Here is an 18,335-nt window from a genome sequence, read left to right on the forward strand (position 1 = left end):
GGAATTCGCATTTCTCCAGTTTAATGTACAGGTGATTTTCCCTCAGCCGGGTAAGTACGGTCTTGACGTGCTCCTGGTGTTCCTGTAGGGAATCAGAAAAGATTAGGATATCGTCCAGATAAATCACCATGAATAGGTCCATGATATCCCTAAAAATATCGTTAACTAGATGTTGGAAAGCCGCGGGAGCGTTACAAAGTCCAAAAGGCATCACTAGGTACTCAAAATGTCCATACCGACATCGGAACGCGGTCTTCCACTCGTCTCCGGGACGTATGCGAAGTAGATTATATGCCCCACGGAGATCCAATTTGGTGAATATTTTTGCCTGTTGGACCCTCTCCAATAGCTCAGGAATCAACGGTAACGGATACCGGTTCCGGATGGTTATTTTATTCAGTTCCCGGTAGTCAATACAGGGTCTCAGAGTCCCCTCTTTCTTTTTCACGAAAAAGATGGGTGCCCCTGCTGGTGAGGTAGACGGGCGAATAAATCCCTTGGCTAGGCTCTCCTCAATGTATTCTTTTAGTGCTTCTAGCTCAGGTGCCGCCAACGGGTAGACATGGCCAAACGGAATCTCCGCCCCTGGGAGTAAGTCTATGGGGCAATCATACGGTCTATGCGGGGGAAGCCGATCGGCTTTTCTTTTGTCGCATATGTCAGCAAAGTCATCATAAACCGGGGGTAGAACAGGTACCTGTACAGTGCCCTCCGCATTCGGTGTTACTGGAACCGGAACAGTTGGACTAATGGTCGGACCACTCTGCGGTGGGAAGGATATTTCCTTAGTTTCCCAATCGATGACCGGATTCGTAGACCGTAGCCACGGAATACCTAAAATAATCGGAAAATGAGGAGAGGAAATTATCATGAAAACAAGGGTCTCCTGCTGACCTGGCTTCATCACGCATTCTAGTGGTACTGTTTCCCGATCCACTGGTCCAGAGATTAACGGAGATCCGTCTACCGTCTCCATGGTAACCGGTGAGGATCTTTGCTGAGTCCGGATACCGTGTTTCCTGGCAAAAGAGGAGTCCATGAAATTTCCCCCTGCCCCAGAATCTATCATTGCAGAGGTAGGTATTAGATGCCCCTCCCACCGGATCTGAATGGGGAGCGAGCAATGGGTATATTTCCCTTCTGAGTCCTTCGGTGAGGTTGACATTACAGTCAAGGGAAATACCGCATCCAAGTGCCCACTTGCCTCAGAGATATCGGACTCTGCGTCCGTGTTGTCACACTCTGCCATGGCTGCCAATACCTTATTTGGGCGATTCGGACGTTTCGGGCAGTCGATCAAGAAATGATCCGATTGACCGCAATAGAAACACAAACGCTCACGGAGCCGGTGTTCGCGACGTTCGTTGGTCTCTCGCTTTTGCAGAGAGTCCACTTGCATAGGAACGTCCTCGGCCTCCCGTGGTGTCCTGAGAGCGGGTTCTCTAGAAGGAAACGCAAAGTTGTTTACACGGTTTACAGCTGCCCATTTTTCCTGTCTACGCTCCGTCAAGCGGGTATCAATACGCACACAGTGCTGGAGAAACAGTTCAAAATCCCCTGGAGATTCGGAACGAGCTAACTCGTCCTTGATGGTACCGGACAAACCTTTTCTGAAAACAGACAATAATGCATTGTTTCCCCAATCGGTGTCTACCACTAACCTCTGGAACTCAGTGGCGTATTCAACGACAGAACGCTTTCCCTGACGTAAGGAAAGGAGAGCCGATTCAGCGGTAGCACGGCGATTCGGATCATCAAACATTTGCGCCATTGCGTTCAGAAAGTCATCCAGGTGATTTAAACGGATGTCCCGATTCTCTATCATAGGATTAGCCCAAGCCAGTGCTCGTGAGGTTAATAACATGATTATACATAACACTTTGGACCGGTCAGAACGGTAATAATCAGCATGTACATCAAAAAACAGTATACATTGGTTCACAAATCCACGAAACTGACTACGATCACCATTGAAACGGAATGGGGGTAACCTAGGCATACCGGCAGCTGATACGGACGTAGTGGGGACGGCTTCCTGAGCCTCCACTCTGACTTGCAAATCCTGAATAGCCGGACCCAGTACCTGGTGATCATGGCCCAGCTGTACCTCCACATCTCTAAGTTTATTCTGCACCGCCTCCATCTCCTGCTGCAGGGAGTTAATCATGGAGAACAGCTGATCTACTCGTGTCTCAGTCATTGCCCCAGCGAAATCCTCTTATGGCCTGAGTATAATGTAATACTACTGTATGTTCTGAGGATTTCGATAGCGTAGGGCAATGACAACAGAGACGAGTTCTTGGTACAAGATGTTATATAATATGTACACACGGTAGATACACAACGGGAATAAACACAGTAAAACAAACACACAAAACACTTTTACGCAACGGAGCGAAGGGGATTCCCGGGGCCACGCACCGGACTCCCCCAGGGAGACCACCAGAGCGAACCCCTGGACAGGGACTGTCCGGCAATCAACCCCGGAAGGCCTAAATGCGCAGCAGCCGGTACACAAGGGGCAAGTGGTATAGTCCAGGAGTGTCCGTACGGGATGATTGTCCAGAGTGGTTACGAACCGGGCAGAGTGCTGATCAAGACGGCAGACGGAGTCCGGGCACAGCTTGACGAAAACCGGGTATGGTCCAGAGTCGGTCGGTAGATTTCCAGGAGAATCCAAGGCAATCAGGAAGTAGAAACAGCAAAGCAGGAGCACACAGCAAGCAGTATACTCAGGCACTGGACTGGGCTGAGAGGCGGCCTTTTAAGCAGCTGGACAGGAAGTAGGGCAACAGAACCTTAAACTCCATGTTAACTGAGGGCAAGCTCATTCAAAAGAGAACTGGAAAACCTGGAAACCTGACAATAGGGAAACTGGACACTCGCTTTAAGAGATGGGTTACATTGATTGCAGAGACCAGGTATTGGACGTTGGGAGAAGTTGGCAACTTAATGAAAGGTTAGTGTGGACAATGTCAAAATAAATTGGACTGAGCTTGAAAATATAACTTGTTGTAGCATGGAAGTCCGGAAAGGACACACACCTGACTGGACTTAGATGAAATGAAGAAGCAGCAAACTCGTGTCCACCTTATAATAGTATTATTAGTAGTAGTAGTAGTAGTAGTAGTAGTAGTAGTAGTACTTATTATTATAGCTCCATTAATTCTATGGCGCTTTACATATCAACAAGGGTATACATAATAGAGACAAGTGCAGTAATCATGCAATCTTGTAACAATACAAGACACAGACTGGTACAGGAGGAGCGAGGACCCTTCCCGCGAGGGGTCACAGTCTACAGGGGATGGGTGAGAATACAGTAGGTGAGGGTAGAGCTGCTCGTGCAGCGGTATAGTGGACTGAGGGTTACTTCAAGTTATAGTCTTGTCGGAAGAGGTGGGTCTTTAGGTTCCTTTTGAAGCTGTCCAGCATGTGTTTGGGCAGAGAGTTCCAGAGTATGTGCAAGGCATGGGGGAAATCTTGTATGCGAATGTGAGAGGAGGAGATACGACGGGTGTAGAGAAGGAGATCTTGTGAGGATCGGAGGTTACGTGCAGGTAAGTATCGGGAGACTAGGTCACAGATGTATGGAGAAGACAGGTTGTGGATGGCTTTGTATGTCATGGTTAAGGTTTTGAACTGGAGTCGTTGGGCAATGATTAGCCACAGAAGGGATTGGTAGAGAGGAGAAGTTGGGGAGTAACAGAGGGACAGGAGCATTAGTCGAGCAGCAAAGCTTAGAATAGATTGTAGGGGTGGAAGACTGTTTGAAGGGAGGACACAGAGCGGGCGATTGCAGTAGTCCAGGCGGGAGATAATGAGGGACTGTACTAGTGTTGTTCCTTCTTCTTCTTGGTTAAGGAATGTACAAATCTGGGAAATATTTTTCAGGTGTAGTTGGCGAAGAGGGCTTTGATATGTGGCTTGAAGGAGATTGCAGAGTCGAGAATTACACCCAGGCAACGAGTGTGTGGGACTGGGGAGAGTGAGCAGCCACCAACTTTGATGTATAGGTCTGTTGGGGGCTTGAATGAGGAGGAAAAATAATGAACTTTGTTTTGTCCATGTTAAGTTTCAGAAATCGATCAGAGAAAAAGGATGAAATAGTAAATGTACATAGTGGGATTTTGGTTAGTAAGGAGGAGATATCAGGCCAGAGAGGTAGATCTGCGTATAATCAACGTAGAGATACCGACTGTACGAGCTGTCCCAGGCAAAAAGTGCAGATGGAGAACAGCAGGGGTCTAAGAACTAAACCTTGCGGGACACCGACAGATATGGGGTGAGATGAGGAAGTGGAATGAGAATGGGAAACACTGAAAGTTTGGCTGAATAGGTATGAAGGGATCCAAGATATGGCCATGTTTGTGATGCTCAGAGATGAGAGAATCTGTAGAAGACAGGAATGGTCCACTGTGTCGAAGGCAGAGGACAGGTCCAGGAGGAGGACAATGTAGTTTGGCTTGGTTTAAGATAACAACAACACTGCTAATAAATACCCAAACACCTAGCCTTTGTCACAGCTGGGCTGGCCTTAAGGTACCGTCACACATAACGAGATCGCTAGTGAGATCGCTGCTGAGGCACCGTTTTGGTGATGCAGTAGCGATCCTGTTAGTGATCTCGTTATGTGTGACATCTACCAGCGATCAGGCCCCTGCTGTGAGATCTCTAGTCGTTGCAGAATGGTCCAGGCCATTTTCTTCAAAGATGATGTCCTGCTGAGCAGGACACATCGCTGTGTTTGACACTGTGTGACAGGGTCACAGTGACTGCTGAGATCGTTATACACGTTGCTACTGCGACCTGTATTGTTCCTGCATCGTTGGTAAGGTCTGTCTGTTTGACATCTCACCAGTGACCTCAAAGCGACTTACCAGCGATCCTTATCAGGTCACATCGTTTTCGGGATCACTGGTAAGTCGTTGTGTGTGACTGGGCCTTTAAAGGCCCCTTTACACACTGAGACTTTCTAGCGATCCCAGTAGCGATCCCAACCTGGCTGGGATCGCTACAAAGTCTCTGGTGAGTCGCTGGTGAGTTGTCAAACAGGCAAACCTGGCCAACGATGCAACAGCGATCCGGACCTGCAGAACGACCTAGCTAGTCATTGGGAACGTTGTAAAGCAGCTTTTTGAAAGGGAAGTCGCTAACGAAGTCGCTGTAAAGTCCCCTTTACACACTGAGACTTTCTAGCGATCATGCTGCACAGCGGGAAACAAAGAACCAAAGAATGGTCCTGAACGATTTGTAGCGATCAGCAACTTCACAGCAGGGGCCAGGTCGCTGATGTGTTTCACACACTGCAATGTCACTGGGGAGGTCACTATTACGTCACAAAACCGGTGACGTTACAGCGATGTCGTTTGCGATGTTGCAGTGTGTAAAGCCACCTTAAATGGCCTAGAGTGATTATATCAAAAGAGTTTGCTGAGAAACCAAACCCTGCATGGACTCCTACAAAGGAAGCTGGCCATAGGAGTAGGGAGCCAGGCCCAGTGCTTTTGCCAGGACAGGTAGGTTACAGTTTAACAGTCCCAGTGAGAGCACTGAAGGGAAATTGACCATTTGCTGCTGGATTTTACCACATATTACAGCTATATTGGAGGTTAAAGCACAGCAGGATTCTATATATTGGAGTTCATATAAGTACATACTGGATATATTATACACAATTACATTAGGTTACATGTGAGGATTGTTGGACTAATGACAACAACTGAGGAAAACTAACACCCCCTGAGGAAGACTAACGCATGAAACGCGCGTCGGAGTATGCAGCAAACAGGACCACTAGATCACACATTAAGGTAGCGAATCTCTCTCATTTAACTTATTGCATAGAATTAATTGTATACACGGGATATGTAATAGGATCACTTTTATACCTAGAAACAGCTTTGATCTGATTTAGCACTTTATAATATTCCATCAGAATACTCACTTTTTAATAAAATATAATTTAGTATCAGGCAATATTTAATGATTGGTCTTTGCACTATGCACTTTATTTTCCCGTCTTGTTGCTGCTAAAATAAGGGAACAATTTTGTCCATGAATTGTTTTTTACAATGTAATTTGAACTTTTAACATATTTCATTAATACAATTAAGCATTTTTTACTTGAACTACTGTTATGGTCACTATCCCCTGTTTTTGGGTGTTTCATGCTGGCTCATGATTGGGGATTTTTTGATTGTTAATGACAACAGCTGCAGACTGCAGATTTCTCCTCCAATATCTGTATTGTGCTGAATGATTCTGCTGAAAGCTGAAATCTGCAACAAGATATCTACAGAACATACATATATTTTTTTTGTACAAAAATGTATCAGTCACAGTTAGAGATCTATACATGTCCATGGATAGATCTGTAGTAACCGACCCGCCAATATCCAGTGTTTACATTGCTGGCAGCATTCATAGAACTGGGGACCAGTGCACAATGAGGGTCACATTGTGTCAGAGAGAGTCAATACTTTTTTTATCTTATGTAAAGTTAAAGCTGTTGTGAAGGTCTTTTTACACTGAGTGATTGTCATGTATAATACCGAGTATCAGAGAGAAATGACTAGTGATGAGCGAGCACTAAAATGCTCGAGTGCTTAGTACTCAGATCGAGCAAATCGGATGCTCAGGTGCTCGTCTCGAGTAATGGGTATAATGAAAGTCAATATGAAACTCAAGTATTTCTCCTTTAGGCCCTCCTAATATCACATCTGAAGTAGGAGATGTCCATATATAATGCGTGACACACGCGTTCAGACAAAACGGGCGTGTGACGCACTACAAAAACACCACAAACAAATCAGGGGGGAACACTGAGGTCACAATACAAAGGAAGTCCCTGCCGCTAGGGAGAGGGGTGAGGGGGCACCTCCTGAACTCACCTCAATCTGACTTCTGAGCTCCCTAGTGTCCCTATACAGGTTCTTTTAACTTGTCAGTGAGCAGGATATCTTGGACCCTTTTTTTTTTTATTTTTTTTCTGTGTTTTTAAGGAGTAATGATTTTTTACTGTGTTATTTGATATCCGTCTCGAATCATGTGATATTTGTATCATGTTAATAAAAATTTGTAATACTTTGTTAAAATCATGTGTATTTTCATTGATGCACTATGTGATTACGCAGGTCTAGTGTAGGTTTATATACTTTGTTTGGTGGACATGCATATATAGATTATGGATCTCTATTTCCGTTTTTGGATTTATATCTTGGACCCTCAGCTGGCCCTAAACTAGTGAATAGGCCGACGAGTTCACTTGACTCAACACTACACTAATAAACACAGAGGGAAAGGAAAGACAGATGGGGGAATAAACTGAAGGAACGAAACACCAAACTACACAGCAGCAGACCAACTCTAAAGTAGCAGATAGATGGGCACAGGAATACTCCTCAGCAGCTCCTTCCACCAAGATGGCCAGAGTAGAATGATTCTAACAGCAGCAAGGACTACTGGAAAGGCTGCAGTATTTAACCTAAATGGGCGTGGACCCAAAGCAGCTACAGATGACCTGACTGCTCTGAGATGCTGGCAACCAAACCTGAAATTAACTCATGAGACACCAAAGGAATGGAAACTTCATTTAAATGAGGAGTCTAGATGGAGATGGGAGGCGCCAGTCCTAAGGCTGCCACTAGTCTCAAAACAGCAGGAAGATGACTGTGACAACTAGGAGGTCAGGAGGGAGAGTAAAATCCCTGAAATGGATATAAAAAGTGCTCAAATTGAAAGGGAACAGCAAGGAGAAGATATTTGCATATATCTCTGACTCCCAGGTCACTGCTGGGAACAAAGTTGTCAGAGTGCTATGCCACTTTTACGGACTGACAAAGAAACATACAAAACCGAAGATATCTTGAATATTTGTAAACAGTCTTTCATGTTTAATGACTTGTATAAATGACAAATTTAAAAAGAGAGAAAAATCTCCTTCCACCCCTTAGGCTATTTGCACACATGGTGTTTTTGCTGCGTTTTTGCACTCATTACTTTCAACAGGGCAAAAATGCTGCAAAAATGACATGCTCTTGTGAAAAATACAGGAGTTTTCCATTTCAATCAAGGAAAAAAAAAGTTGAAATGTCTCAAATTTCTTTTCCCCATTTTGTGTGGAACTAAGTGCAAGAGCTGCCAAACATTGAAAGGAGGGATCGCAATACAACCTGAAATACACATAGAGGATGGCCATCAGGTAGCCCTCAATCAATTTTTAGAGGGCCAGCAGCCGACTCTCACCCATAATTATTAGAGGGCCTGCAGCCGGCTCTCACTCATAATTATTAGAGGGCCAGCAGCCGACTCTCACCCATAATTGTTAGAGGGCCAGCAGCGGGCTCTCACTCATAATTATTAGAGGGCTAGCAGCTGACTCTCACTCATAACTGGCAGACGGCCAGCAGGCGGCCCTCAATGAAATTTTAGAGGGCCATCAGGCGACCATCAATCAGTTTTTAGAGGGACATCAGGCAACTCTCAATCAATTTTTAGAGAGCCAGCAGCCGGCTCTCACTCATAATTGTTAGAGGGCCAGCAGGCGGCCCTCAATGAAATTTTTGAGGGCCATCAGGCAACCATTAATCAATTTATAGAGGGCCATCAGGCGACCCTCAATTAATTTTTAGAGGGCCATCAGGTGGCCCTCACTCAGAGGGCCAGCAGTCGTCTTTCACTTAAAATTGTTAAAGGACCAGCAGGCGGCCCTCAAGGAATTTTTAGAGGGCCATCAGGCAGCCCCATTCATTTTTTAGAGGGCCAGCAGCCACCTCACACTCATAATTGTTAGAGGGCCATCAGGTGGCCCTCACTCATAATTTTTAGAGGGCCAGCAGCCGTCTTTCACTTAAAATTGTTAAAGGACCAGCAGGCGGCCCTCAATGAAATTTTAGAGTGCCCTCAAGCGACCCTCAATCAATTTTTAGAGGGCTATCCAGCAACCCTCAATCAATTTTTAGAGGGCTATCCAGCAACCCTCAATCAATTTTTAGAGGGCCATCAGGTGGGCTTCACTCATAATTTTAGAGGACCAGCAAGCAGCTTTCAATCAATTTTTAGAGGGCCAGCAAGCAGCCTTCAATCAATTTTTAGAGGGCCAGAAGCCAGCTTTCATTCATAATTTTTAGAGAACTCACTCAATTTAAGCGCTGTTTCCATCCATTTAACCGATTTTACTGCCTCGCAGACCTCCTATGGTGGTGGGGAGGTCTGCCAAAAAATGCTCACGTTTCCCATTGATTTATATTATACTAATTACTCAAGTCGAGCTCCTGAGCGTCCGACGCACTCGATTTGAGTACCGCGCACCCGAGCATTTTAGTGCTCGCCCATCACTACTATAAATGATTACTCATCTCTGTATTGTTTCAGTCTGTTTGGACAGAACATACAGAAAAAGTCCCAATCCTCCAATCCCTCTGTTTGCTTGTGTTTGCTGACATTTACCTGCTCAGGCTTAATTAGGACACAGCTCAGTTAGTTTTCCATGGGAACCAGAATAGATTATTCGCGGTGCATTTCTAGAGAACACAGGTGCCCTGTATCGTACATTACAGCTCATTTCCTGGGATCAAACAATGAGTAAATATTGACTTTCGTGTCTCCTCTTCACCGAGGGGATCACATTGTGTAAATGTTCGAGTAATGACCGCGTTCAACAGGACAAAATATAGATTGGTTACTAGGAGGTTATAGACAGCGCCAACATCATTGAAGATATGTGATGACCACGGGTAACACAAGTGTCTTCTTCACTTTTATCTAATCCATTCAATTTTTAAGGAATTCTAATTTATTTATGCATAAGTCGTTTTTTAATTTGATTCTTGTGGTTTTCATGATACAAATTTCTGACATTTCATGTAGGTCATGGAAACTTAAAGGTTATGGGCACCTTTGACATAAAAAAAATATTTCTAAAAATGGTGAAGATTGCCTTTGGTTAATAACATTTCAGTCTCCAATCATCATTTCTTCATCCATTTTCAGCCCCCCCCAATATGTATTTTGCAGTCTAGTCCAAGTTCCAGATTTTTCTCTTGTGGGAGCGTCCCTCCCTGTAATACAGGCTGGATGCGAGCTCTGTGTGTATCCAGGAAGTTGTTGTTTTCACTGAGGCGGGCTTTGCACATTACGACATCGCAAGCCGATGCTGCGATGTCGAGTGTGATAGTCCCCGCCCCCGTCGCAGGTACGATATCTTGTGATAGCTGGCGTAGCGAACATTATCGCTACGCCAGCTTCACATGCACTCCTCTGCCTCTGCCGTGCGATCGTCGCTCTGGTCGGCGACCCGCCTCCTTTCTAAGGGGGCGGGTCGTGCGGCGTCATAGCAACGTCACACAGCAGGCGGCCAATAGCAGCGGAGGGGCGGAGATGAGCAGGATGTAAACATCCCACCCACCTCCATCCTTCTCATAGCAGCCGGGACACAGGTAAGGAGATGTTCCTCGCTCCTGCGGCTTTACACACAACGATGTGTGCTGCCGCAGGAACGAGGAACAACATCGTACCTGTCTCTGCACCGGCATTATGGAAATGTCGGAGAATACACCGATGATACGATAATGACACTTTTGCGCTCGTTAATCGTATCATCTAGGATTTACACACTACGATGTCGAAAGTGACGCCGGATGTGCGTCACTTTCAATTTGACCCCACCAACATCGCATGTGCGATGTTGCAACGTGCAAAGCCGCCCTAACTCTGACTGAAAGTCGGTGGCTCCCGGAAGAAAATATGTTCATTTTCTACCAATCGCCGCACCTTCAGAAAGTCTGGGGGGCAGCACTGGAACACTACTTACCTGCAAATGAATCCTATATGTGCAGGTGCACCGTGTGTTACAATGTGACAGGTTCGCTTAAAGAAAAGGTTTTCTGTTTTTTTTGTTTTTTTTTAAAGGAAACCAATCACCAGGATTTTCGCATATAACCTAAATCCAGTGCAGTACTGGCACTATCAGGCTGATTCTATACATACCTGCAGTGGTCAGCTCGGATGTTTAGGTTTTGAAATCCAAGAAAGTGAAGTTTGTAAAATGAGCAGCTTGTTGAGTGACAGTTGCACTGGAGCAGATCATATATTCATAGTTATCCCCTCCCCCTGTTAGAATTAGCATAAGTATTATACAGACGACTCACTTTGTCTCTTGCAGGACCTGTGTGAGGTCATACCCATGTGACCTGGTATCCAGCTTTGGTGGCTGAGGCCCCGCCCCTTCTGGTCACATGGGTATGACAACACCTAAACTTGAATCCTCTCTCAACCATAAGGGTATCAATCAGTATAAACCATAAGAGCCCCTTATAAAATGTATAAACTTTATTAATATTTTCATAAACAGGGCGTCCATCATCTTCTGACCTTATCACCTGACGTCCAGAGCACACACATCTATGCAGCCGGACCTGCAAGAAGGCGATAATCATCCCCTGCACCACTAGCAGACGCCCAGCAAATGTATTTTTGCCGGCTTTATTGGCTATGATTAAGAAATCCCTCATTGAAGGACTAAAAGTATTTCTTGATGTTGTAAATGAAATTATATCGTGTTTATGACCCCATTATGGACAGCCCCTGAGGAACCTCCGTTTGATTGGAAGTCCTGGAGGGGAAACGCGTTGGGCGGAGAGCCGTGTAGTACGGCAAAGGACAGGCTATTGAGCTGATTTATTACATATGATACATCCAGGATGAGGATGCATAGGAGCTAAGACTGTGCCCTAGATTAGTTCTCCCTATTTGAATAACTGTATTTTATATCTGCTATACTGAGTATATGCATGTGTGTGTGTATATGTGTGTACATGTATATGTATATATATATATATATATTGATGCATATATAAAAAAGAGGGAATTTGATATTATATCTGTCAGTATCCCTGGTCTATACGAATCATATTGTGAGTGGCATGTGTGTGAATCACCATACATTATGTAAGTCCCCTCACCTGAGCATAGCAGCACTAATTTGTTTGCAGTGAAGGGACATCCAGGGCTAGTCTACGTTGAGTGGGGGCACCACGGCGTCCACATTAGGGTGTCGACCTCCACGGTCAGGAAGGGGGAGACTAGGGAATGAGCCCAGGGACCCACTCCTGAATAATAATCCATGCACAAAAATTTTTAAACTTGCACCTTTGTTTATGAAAATATTAATAAAGTTTATACATTTTATAAGGGGCTCTTATGGTTTATACACATGGGTATGACCTCACCACAGGTATAATATATATATCATTATTATTATATATGTATAATAGATATTTATAACAGAAGAGAGTGGCTGGAGCTGAGATTACAACTACTTGTTAGATCACTGCAGGAAAGAAAAGACCTGATGGAATAAAATATGCTCAAACTCAGGGTAAATGATGAGCGGGCACTAAAGCGCATACATTATGACCTTCTGATCCGAGGTCCCCCCAAAATAACATCAGGCCATGACTCACTCACTAATACCAAACATGTGCCTTTTGTGATTAACACTTTAGATATTAAGTGAATTGGCAGGTTTGGAGCATAATATCATTACTTACCCTCTGTTGCACAACAACCACCTCTCTGCTGCTCTCCGTTGGTCTTTTCTTGCCTTCGGCAACACCACTCAGCCCAGTGATTATCTGCAGCGGTCATGTGCTTAATAATTGATGTCTCCTCAAAGCATATCAATAATGACATAGTAATGAGTTTAAACAGCATGTACACAAATCTTTACAATATTGATAGGAAAGAATGAAAGCATGTGCAGTCTCAGGGAGGGCGGAAAAAACCATGCTATAGAAAGGGAGACAAGCGCGTGAAATAAGTTCATTTTCTCCGAGTAACCGCTCTTCCAGTTAGGCGGCCGGACAGGATTATCTTTACATCTGCAGGTAAATATCGTTTTGCAAGGTGACAGGTTCCCTTTAACACTTTATTGTTGCAGAATGATCAAAACAAGAGGATATTTGCAGTGTGATTGCTCACACTACACAGTAATCTTAGCCACTAGTGCTGGGTGGAGTGAAACTAGGTCTATAGTAAAAACTCTATAGACACAATGAGCAGGTTAAGGTAGTCAAAGGCTGACCTATAAATAATTAATATATAACCACAGCGAGTTAATGTTTGCGGTGCACAAAGGAGAGTGCTATGGCTTTGTCAAATACAGTAACTTGTGCTGCAAAGGACACTTAATCTTCATATAAATGTAAAAGTCATCTGATGTAATGGGCTCACGGTCAACAATATAAAATCAACATCGAACATTGTTCTTTCTTAATCCACTTAACTGAGCGCTCGCTCCAAGATCCACACTATGTAATAACTGCGGAATGTAGCGAGGCTGTCTACGTGACTGTCCATGACTTATTAGAACAACCTCACAAAGTAAAAAGGAAAAGCAAAAAGAATTGGAAATTTTCAATAACAGATCTCAAAAATAATGTGACCCCCTATGCCTACATAATGATCCCTATCATTTAAGAGTTATTCCCAGCTCCAAAAATTCTGGCTTTTTAGTAGGATATACCATAAATATCCCATAGATGCAGCTTTGCAATTTTTTGAAATGCATTATTTCAAAGTATTTAACCTTCAGTTAGTCACCCTTAAATACTTATACTATTAGTTGCATGGCGCTTTTGGCGGGCACCCACCGAGAATGGAATAACGCCGGATTTAGGAAGCTGGCTGAGGACCGTAAATCCTGTAGTCAGGTGACTGGATTATCCCAAGCTGGATTCCTTCCTTAGGTAGTCCTTGATATCTCAGCCGAATCCTTGCATTCGATGCTGAAGTCCATCTAGTGTTATAATCCAGGTTCGGTTATGGCTTGCCAATCGGATCCGCAGATCCTAGATTGGTATCATATAGCAAGAGTCTACCCAGGCAATGGACAATCCTCCTCTTATACCCCTGAGCTCTCCATTCAGACATTTGGGGGTCTTAGGATTGGTGGATAAGACTGGGCTGTTATTGGCTAGATTTCAAAGCTGTATACAAAATATCCCTAATAGTAATGGTCTCTGGCAGAGACAAGGGAGGGACAGTTAAGTTACATCGCATCTAGCAATACACATAGTAATACAATTGGAGGTTCACATAATTGATTTGTCTGGGTGTCTGACCTTCAATGGCCAAGGCAATTACATGAGTCAACAAGAACTTTAACACTAGACTTCTAAAGCTGGGTTCACACATAGCGACAGCGACAATGACATTGCTGTTACGTCACCATTTTCTGTGACGTAACAGCGACCTTGTAAGTCGCTGTTATGATCGCTGCTTAGCTGTCAAACACAGCGACGCAGCAGCGATCATAACGTCGCTGTGCTACATGTGCAGAGAGCAGGGAGCCGCGCACACTGCTTAGCGCTGGCTCCTTGCTCTCCTAGCTACAGTACACATCGGGTTAATTAACCCGATGTGTACTGCAGCTACATGTCACAGTGCAGAGAGCAGGGAGCCGTGCACACTGCTTAGCGCTGGCTCCTTGCTCTCCTAGCTACAGTACATATAGGGTTAATTACCCGATGCGTACTGCAGCTACATGTGCACAGAGCAGGAGCCGGCACTAGCAGCAAGAGCGGCGGAGGCTGGTAACGAAGGTAAATATCGGGTAACCAGGGAAAGGTCTTCCCTTGGTTACCCGATGTTTACAGTGGTTACAGCTTTCCGCAGCTGCCAGACGCCGGCTCCTGCTCCTTGCTCGTTTCATTTCGTCGCTCTCTCGCTGTCACACACAGCGATGTGTGCTTCACAGCGGGAGGACGACGAAAAAATGAAGCAGGACATTCAGCAACGAGCAACGACCTCACAGCAGGGGCCAGCTCGTTGCTGGATGTCACACCACTCTTATGGGGTTTTGAATACAGTGTAAGGACTCGTAAGCATGAGAACCCTTGACATTTGGGTTACGAGCTTATGTATTTGGCCACAATCTGGACCAATACCTCACATTTATGATCATTATGCTGTATATCATTTTTATTGCACAATTTTCTGCGGGATGCAGCCGGACCCTCTGGGTGTCTGTCCTGTATGCCTGTGCACTTATAGTGCTGGGCAGACCGCCTGATCTAATGAAGTACGTCATCAATAGGCTGTGAGTTGGACACTGTGCAATACACATATCTGTGTGACTGGTGCCCTATGTTAAAACCTATTAGTGTGCAAGTTTAATACCAGCAGCCACCCCCTCCATGATTTTGTAGGTTGAGAGTGGCTGTCTCATCGGTATTCTGCACCTGTCTTACCCATACCTTTATCATGGGGGGGACGGCTGCATCCTGCAAGTGCATTTGCCATTTTTGACCTGAGTTGGCTGGTGGATTTTTTGTGGTGAGTTTTTTTAAAAAAAATTTCACACTTATGGGGTCTCTGTTGCACGTGTAGTCGACACGATGTCTCGCAATGCACTGAGGAGGGAGAGGCTCTTCCGCTAGGAGTTTCCAAAATGGACAGATACCTACCTTCTATACTTGTGGAAATATGGCAACAACAAACTGTCTTGGAGTCCAATGTATCCCACACGACGAGTAATTAGAGGTTAAGGTTGAATGTAGACTTATGTCCATCAAGTTCAACCTATAGTCTAACACATTGATTCAGAGGAAGGCAAAAGCCCCATGGGTCAGATGCCACAGCTAGGGACCTGACAGCAATACAGATCTCTGTGGGAGAGCCCATCCGCCATCAGCTGTACTTATTCTAAATCTGGTGAGTGCAATTATTTTGGGGGCTGTATTTTCAGGCTCTCTTCTCTCTTTTTGGGCATGTCTTCTTTCTTTTGAGGATGTCTGCTTTCTTTTGAGGCTTTCTTCTCTCTTTTGAGGCTGTCTGCTTTCTGTAATGAAGAAAGTCCTGTTGTATTCTTTAACTTTTTTAGCTACCTGGACACTTCCTTAATGAACCACAACTAGGGCTTATTTTTGAATTTAAGTAGTGAATGAACTATTATAGCATCATGTGTCAGAGAGTTCCAAAGTCTCACTGCTGTTACAGTAAAGAATATTCCATCTAAGTAAATAAAGTGCACATGCGCGGCCATCTCTCTGTTCCTGGTGGCACAAGACAGGGCCCAATTCTGAAAATAGGAGGAAGTTGCAGTGGTTGGATGTACATTTGTCAGGCCTGTACTTCATACATAATTGATAGGACAACCCCTTTAAACTGTTCATTAGAATAACCCTGTCCACATTCGGCATTAGGGTGCAATCTGATGTATTTAGTCTTCTCAATATTGTAAATCGTTTTCCAAGCAAAAAAGTGTCTAAACTTTTTGATAAATGAGAGGTGCTCGGCACAACCCTGAAGCTTCATGCCCCTCGTAGAGCCGTCTGCCGCCTCGTGTCGGTCAGAACGTATGTAAGTGAATAACCAAGGATTACTCAATAATCGTAACAATTGAAGCAAAGTTCCCATCATATTTCATGATCATGAAAAGATAAGATGTCAAGTAATTATTAGTCAATGTGTGTTTTTCCCATATTACATATATATAGCTCTGACATAGTATGCCATACTATACAATCCTGTTCTGTTTTAGGCTTTACTGTAAGTACATTGTGTGTATTGTACTGTATATACTATTATTTCACTATTATGTGTTTTGTCATAATATTCTGTATAGTAATATACTGTTATACCAGATATGACTTGATTTACTATATATTAGAATACTATTCAAAACTGTCTTATACTGCACAGTGTAATTTATTGTGTTATCATTAGTGATGAGCGAGCACTACCATGCTCAGGTGCTCGGTACTCATAACTAGTGATGAGTGAACACTACCATGCTTGGGTGCTCGGTAGTCGTAACTAGTGATGAGCGAGCACTACCATGCTCGGGTACTCGGTACTCGTAACTAGTGATGAGTGAGCACTACCATGCTCAGGTGCTCGGTAGTCGTAACTAGTGATGAGCGGGCATACCATGCTCGGGTACTCGGTACTCGTAACTAGTGATGAGCGAGCACTACCATGCTCAGGTGCTCAGTACTCGTAACTAGTGATGAGCGAGCACTACCATGCTCAGGTGCTCTGTACTCATAACTAGTGATGAGCGAGCACTACCATGCTCAGGTGCTCAGTACTCATAACTAGTGATGAGCGAGCACTACCATGCTCAGGTGCTCAGTACTCATAACTAGTGATGAGCGAGCACTACCATGCTCAGGTGTTCTGTACTCGTTACTAGTGATGAGCGGGCACTACCATGCTCAGGTGCTCAGTACTCGTAACTAGCGATGAGTGAGCACTACCATGCTCGGGTGCTCAGTACTCGTAACTAGTTATGAGCAAGCACTACCATGCTCAGGTGCTCAGTACTCGTAACTAGTGATGAGTGAGCACTACCATGCTCGGGTGCTCAGTACTCGTAACTAGTTATGAGCAAGCACTACCATGCTCAGGTGCTCAGTACTCGTAACTAGTTATGAGCAAGCACTACCATGCTCAGGTGCTCAGTACTCGTAACTAGTGATGAGCGAGCACTACCATGCCCGGGTGCTCAGTACTCGTAACTAGTGATGAGCGAGCACTACCATGCTCAGGTGCTCAGTACTCATAACTAGTGATGAGCGAGCACTACCATGCTCAGGTGCTCAGTACTCATAACTAGTGATGAGCGAGCACTACCATGCTCAGGTGTTCTGTACTCGTTACTAGTGATGAGCGGGCACTACCATGCTCAGGTGCTCAGTACTCGTAACTAGTGATGAGTGAGCACTACCATGCTCGGGTGCTCAGTACTCGTAACTAGTTATGAGCAAGCACTACCATGCTCAGGTGCTCAGTACTCGTAACTAGTGATGAGCGAGCACTACCATGCCCGGGTGCTCAGTACTCGTAACTAGTGATGAGCAAGCACTACCATGCTCGGGTGCTCAGTACTCATAACTAGTGATGAGCGGGCACTGCAATGCTCGGGTGCTCAGTACTCGTAACTAGTGATGAGCAAGCACTACGATGCTCGGGTGCTCAGTACTCATAACTAGTGATGAGCGGGCACTGCAATGCTCGGGTGCTCTGTACTCGTAACTAGAGATGAGCGGGCACTACCATGCTCGGGTACTCGGTACTCATAACTAGTGATGAGCAAGCACTACCATGCTCTGGTGCTCAATACTCGTAACTAGTGGTGAGCGAGCACTACCATGCTCGGGTGCTCTGTACTCGTAACTAGTGGTGGGCGGGCACTACCATGCTCGGGTACTCAGTACTCGTAACTAGTGATGAGCGAGCACTACCATGCTCGGGTGCTCAGTACTCATAACTAGTGATGAGCGGGCACTACCATGCTCGGGTGCTCTGTACTCGTAACTAGTGATGAGCGA

The sequence above is a fragment of the Anomaloglossus baeobatrachus genome, chromosome 3 (genome assembly GCF_048569485.1).
Source record: "Anomaloglossus baeobatrachus isolate aAnoBae1 chromosome 3, aAnoBae1.hap1, whole genome shotgun sequence".
NCBI lineage: Eukaryota > Metazoa > Chordata > Amphibia > Anura > Aromobatidae > Anomaloglossus > Anomaloglossus baeobatrachus.